Genomic DNA, 6760 nt, shown 5'->3' with positions numbered 1-6760 from the left:
GATTACCCTGTCTTCCCTTAGTCGTATAGGTTGGGCAATCTTTCAATTGATGTCCACCTTTTCCACATCCATAGCACACACCCATATCGGTAAGACATTTTCCCTCATGCTTCTTACCACACTTGGCACATGTAGGCCTCTCCGTTGAAGATCCACCCCTATTACCTCCTTTAGGCTTAGGGTTAGACACCCTATCTTTGTTGGTCCTTGGAGTACTAGAGGAGCTTTTATTGGAAAACCTCTTCTTGAACCTTGGCCCACTTTGACCCTCAAACTTACGCTTAGAAGAATTTATATCATCGGTCCTTGCCCTCTTTACCTCTCTATTCTTCTTCCTAAGCCTTGTCTCCTCAACTTGTTGAGCATATAACTATAACCGTGAGATATCCATGTTGTAATGGAGCATTGCCGCACGATATTCTTCTTCAATGGAATCGGACAAACCCATTACAAATCGACTCATCTCATCCCATGGATTAGAAACCAAAGATGGAGCATATTTGGACAACTTAGTGAGTTTCAAAGAATATTCTTGGACACTCATACCTCCTTGGCGAAGGTTGATGAACTCCTCAACTTTGGCTTCCCTCTTCTCACGGGGAAAGAACCTATCAAGGAATGCTTTCTTGAATACTTCCTAACTTATAGGACCCACTCTTATTGCCCTATTATCCTTAAATTGAGTATACCATACTTGAGCATATCCTTCAATTGATACGCTGCTAGTTCGGCTAGCTCAATAGAAGTCACCCCCATAGCATCCACTATCTTGTAGACCTCTTCCACAAACTCTTAAGGATCTTCATTCACTTTGGAACCAAAGAACATAGGAGGGTTCTTTCTTGTGAAGTCTCTTAACCTTGAAGCCATGGTGCTCACATTAGGGTTTACCCGGGGTCCAACATCTCGGTTGGCTTAGGCAGTTATAGCTTAGGCTTGAATGGTCACGACTTTAGTTTGAGTCATCATGAGTTGAGTCAATGTTTGGAGAGCCTCCCTTATCTTCACATTAGTCATAGCCCCTTCATCATTAGGAACATAAGGGTCTTGAGGAGCTTGGGGAGGAACTCCCTCATTCACATTCTCCTCTTCTGCCCTCCTTGCATTAGCCCTTCTTGTATTCATTGCCTATAATCACAAATGAAGGGTTAGGAAAAAGGACTTCATATAGTAAGGACTCCAAAGCACGACTAAACAATAATGAAAGAAGTGAAAGTTCCTAAACATCTTATAGCCTCTCATTCATAAGACTGGTGCATTTCACACTCATGAACAAGACTCTACTAGACGTGGTTCATGAGAAATCAAACTAAATATCATCCCAAAATCTTATACTCTGATACCAAGTTTGTCACGATCCAGGGGTGCCCCTTTGATGAAACACGGCATACTTGACCCCGAAGGGATGGCATACAAGATATTAGCATAATCATACACATAAAGCCATAAGAATGATCCAGAAAATTTAAGACTTTTACAATCAAATTCAACTTCTTTTTCATAAACAAAAATAAGAGCATAGACTGGTCTCAATCGCCATCTAATAAAATAGAGAGTACAAATAGGGTCAAAGCCCTTTACATCAATAAAGTCTCAAAGTAGAAAGTACAATAGAAATTAGAAACAATAACATCTTGTCCTGGAACTTAAGGACTCACCAAGCTTAGGGAATAGTCAATCCTTATGTTCACATAATGTATATGACTATTTCCTTATTTCTGACTATTGATTATGATGAGGTCTAAAGATGATATGTATGACTAAGGTAGCTACGAAGTGAATCATAAGTTCATACTCAACTTTCATCAACATGCATAAACCTTCATAATTTCAACCCTCAAAGGTCCTGAATAACGTATCACAATCACACTTATCAATACTACATTAGGCGTGAATAAAACAAGATTCAATAACTAAAATATCATAGACATAATTCATAGTATTCATTTTGCATCAATACACCCATCACAATTCTTAAAATTGGGGTGATGGGGTAATTCATGGGTTCATGGGGAATTCTACTATAAAAATCACCATAAAACATCAAGTCATACATAATATAATACAATTAGCATAGTGAAATAATTTTTACGAAGAAATCATGGCTAGATTGAAAAACCTAGTTTTATTGAAAGATATATCAATTTGAAATTAGAGTTGAAGGGCTTCATGTAAGGAAACTTTCCATAAATCAAGACTCGCATACCTTGATTGATGTATTCCTCACGAAATTGGAGTGAAAAGGTTGGAACTTGAACCCTAATCTTGACCTTGCTTTTGCTCTTCAATGGATCTTAGAGAGAGAAATTTTGAGATAGGAGAGTTGGTTATGTTTTGAGTCTTGTGAGTTATGAGGTGTTAAAATAGTTGGTTAATATTTAAAAGTACTTAAATATGTCTAAAATAACTAATAGGAACCGTCCCCACCCTTAATTAATTAATTACAATTTTACCCATTTGACCCTTAGTTGGCCGAGATTAGGTGTGTTTCATGTGTGACCCACGAAACCTCCACCTACGGTCTATAGGTGGGGTCACGCCACATACTGGCAAGGCTTCGTTTGGTTTAGAGAGGGGTAGAACCAAGGTAAAAACAGGGAGACTAAGTCTCGACCCACGACCCCCACCTACGGGGCGTGGGTTCCCTATCCGTAGGTCCCTGCTGTTTTGACAGCTTTTTGGGCCTTCTTTTGAGTCCTCCTGAAGGACCCTTGGGGGGTCCTTGGGGGTCATGCCTTGACGTGTAGGTCCTAAATCATTAGTACTAACTTAGGGAAGTCATTTTAGGACTCTAATCTTTACATTTAACTCATTTAGGACACTAGACTACATGTTAGGTTCTAGCTTAACATGAACAACTCGAACTAACTCTTCCCTTTCATCTTCTACATGAGCCACACTACCCATGGATAATCTACTAAGTGCATCTGTTACAACATTAGCTTTGTTGGGTTGGTAAAGGATACCCATATCATAATCCTTAAAAATTTCCAACCACCTTCTTTGTCGGAGATTCAAGTTTTTTTGGGTAAACACATATTGAATACTTTTGTGATCGGTGAAAACATCCACATGGACCCCATACAATTAGTGTCTCCATATTTTCAAAGCAAACACAATTGCCGCTAATTCAAGATCATGGGTTTAATAATTCTTCTCATGTACCTTCACTTGCCTTGAAGCATAGGCAATCACCTTACCTTGTTGCATGAGCACACATCCCAACCCTACTCTAGAGGCATCACAATAAACAACAAAACCATTGGTACCCTCAGGTAAGGTCAACACCGCAGCGGTAGTGAGTTTATCCTTCAATTCTTTGAAGCTTTTTTCACAAGCCTCCGACCAGTCAAACTTAGCTTTCATTTGAGTCAAAGCCATCAACGGAGAAGCAATGGAGGAAAAATTCTCAACAAACCTCCTATATTAACCAGCCAAACCGAGAAAGCTTCTAATATCATTAGGAGTTAGAGGTCGAGGCCAACTCTTGACTGTATCCGTCTTCTTAGGATCTACCTCAATTACCTTGATTGACACAATATGACCAAGAAAGGCTTAAGACCTTAACAAAAACTCACATTTACTAAACATCGCATATAATGTGTGGTCCTTAAGGACCTGCAATACAATCCTCAAATGGTAGATATGTTCACCTTCACTTCTTGAATAGATCAAAATATCCTCGATAAACACAATCACAGACATATCAAGGTAGTGCCTAAACACCCTATTCATTAGGTCCATAAATGCCACTGGGGCATTAGATAGGCCAAATGACATCACAAGGAATACATAGAGCCTAAACCTAGTTTGGAAAGTCGTCTTGGGTATATCATCCCCTCTCACCCTAAGTTGGTGGTAGCCCGAATGAAGGTCAATTTTTGAGAAGTAGCTAGCCCATTGGAGTTGGTCAAACAAGTCATCAATTCTCGGAAGGGGATATTTATTCTTTATGGTTACTTTGTTCAATTGGCGGTAGTTGATGCACATTCTAAGAGACACATCCTTCTTTCTAACAAACAACACCGAAGCACCCATGGAGAGATACTCGGATGAATAAAGCCCTTATCTAGCAAATCCTTCAATTGCTCTTTCAACTCAGCCGGAGCTATTCTATAAGGAGGAATAGAGATAGGTTACGTACCCGGCAAAATATCAATGCCAAAATATATTTCCCACTCGCGAGAAATGTCGGGCAAGTCATTGGGAAACACTTCTGGTAATTTATTCACCATGGGGACCGACTCTAGAGAAGGGGTTTCAGACACAACATCACTCACCCTAACAAAATGGTAAATGCACCCTTTGCAGATCATTTCCCTAGCTTTGAAACAAGAAACAAATTGACCTATAGGGATAGAATTCTCCCCTTTCCACTCTAAAATTGGCTCATTTGGAAATTGGAATTTGAAAACTCGAGTCCTACCATCTATAGAGGCATAGCATGCATGCAACCAATCCATACCCAAAATCACATCAAAACCTAACATGTGTAACTCAACTAAATCCACCAAAGTGACTTTATGAGACAAAGAAATGGGAAATCTTCTATAAACTTTCTTAGCCACTATGGACTCACCAACCGGGGTAGAAACCAAAAAAAGGCTCTAATAACACTTTGGCGAGTATATCAAACTTCATGGACACAAAAGGTGTCACAAAGGACAAAGTGGCACCAGGGTCTAACAAAGTATATGCATCAATAGAAAATAATTATAACATATCAGTCACCACATTCGAGGAGCTCTCTTGGTCTTCTCAGGATTGAAGAGCATAAAAGCGGTATTTCTTTTGAGCATTGGAATTTGAACCGCTTGGAGGAGTTTGCTTATCTTCTTTCCCTTTTGCCGAATGTGTTGGACAATTTCTCAATTGGTCTCCACTCTTACCGCAACCATAACAAACACCCAAACCGGCTAGACATTTGCCATCATGTTTCTTACCACATTTAGCACATGTAGGCTTGATCATAGAAAACCCACCACTATTGCCTCCTTGGGGTTTAGGGTTAGGCACCCTATCCTTATTGAACATTGGAGAAGCATTAGAGGAGCTTTGGTTGGATAACTTTTGCTTGAACCTTTGTCGACCTTGTCCATCGGGCTTAGCATTGTAGAACTTCCCATCACTGGTTCTAACCCTCTTTTCCTCCCTATTCATTTTCTTGAGCTTTAAGTCCTCAATTTGTTGAGCATATACCATGAGCCTTGATATATCCATGTCATGATGGAGCATTGTCGTACGGCATTCTTCTTAAACCAAGTCGAACACTCCCATCACAAATTTATTTATTCTAGCCCTTGAGTCCGCCACCAAGGTTGGAGCGTATTTGGATACTTGAGTGAACTTAAGAGAATACTTTTTCACACTCATACCCTCTTGTCGAAGGTTTATGAACTCTTGAATTTTTCGTTCCCTCAACTCTAGGGGAAAGAACCTATCAAGGAATGCTTCTTTGAACACCTCCCAATTTATGGTACCTGCTCCTAATGGCCTCTCACCCTTCCATTGTTCATACCAAATTTGAGCTACATCTTTTAGTTGGTAGGCGGCTAGCTCCGCCTTTTCCTATGAAGGCACCCCTATAGCACCAAGTATTTTGCAAACCTTATCAATAAACCTTTGGGGATCCTTTTCCACATTGGAAACAAGAAACTTGGGGGGATTCATCCTAGAAAAATTCCTCAATATCGAAGCCGTAGAACTCACATAAGCATTTACACAAGGTCTAACATCCCTATTGACTTGAGTCGGCATAGCTTAGGATTGAGTTGTCACAGCTTGAGCTTGAGCCGTAATGGCTTGAGTTATCATTTGGATAGTGGATCTAAACTCTTCTTGAGTCACATTTTCGACCACATGATCAACCGGAGCTTGATTGCCCTAAGGAACTCCTTGATTCACATTCTCCTCTTCCACCCTTCCAACATTCACCCTTTGTGTATTCATTTCCTGAAGATACAAAAGAAGGGTTAGGAAAGGGATTTTTATAGAGTTAAACTCTAAGGCACGACTCAAGAGTAATTAAAGAAATGAAATTTCCTAACATCTTATAGCCTCTCACTCATAAATGTGGCGCGCTTCACACTATGAACAAGACTCGACTAGACGTGGCTTATGAGACATCATCCTAAAACCATCCCAAAATCTTGTGCTCTGATACCATGTTTGTCACGACCCAAGAGTACCCCCTAGATGTGACACGTCATGAAAGACTCTAAAAAGCCTCATACAAGCCTCATAGCATATCATAACATAAGATGATAGAAAATTGTGCAGAATTCAAAAAGTTTTATCCATACTATTGCCCTTACTACAATTCACCCACATCACAAAGTAATAAATTAGGGTTATGGGGATTTCATGGATTCATGGGAGATTTTATCATAAACCACCATAAAACAGCAATTAAACCATAATATTAGATAATTAAATTACAAAAACGTTTTTAGAAAGAATCCATGACGTGGAGTGAAAACCCTATGTTTTGGAAAATTTTCCTACTTTGAAATTAAGAGTTTGAGGACTCCATGGAAGAAAGTATTCCATGAATAAAAGAATACCATACCTTATTGAAGATACTTCAAGAATTTGGGTAGAAAAGATGAGTTCTTGAACCCTAGACTTCATCATCTTCTTCTTCTTCAATGGAGGTTTTAGTGAGATAAATATTTGAAGAAGTTTGATTTTGATTTGGGTAGTTGAGATTTTTATGAAGTGTTTTAGTTAGTTAATGACATATAAAGTCTTATATAGGTCC

The sequence above is a fragment of the Solanum stenotomum genome, chromosome 5, assembly GCF_019186545.1.
Source record: "Solanum stenotomum isolate F172 chromosome 5, ASM1918654v1, whole genome shotgun sequence".
NCBI classification, from domain to species: Eukaryota; Viridiplantae; Streptophyta; class Magnoliopsida; order Solanales; family Solanaceae; genus Solanum; species Solanum stenotomum.
Note: the sequence above shows the minus strand (reverse complement) of the source record.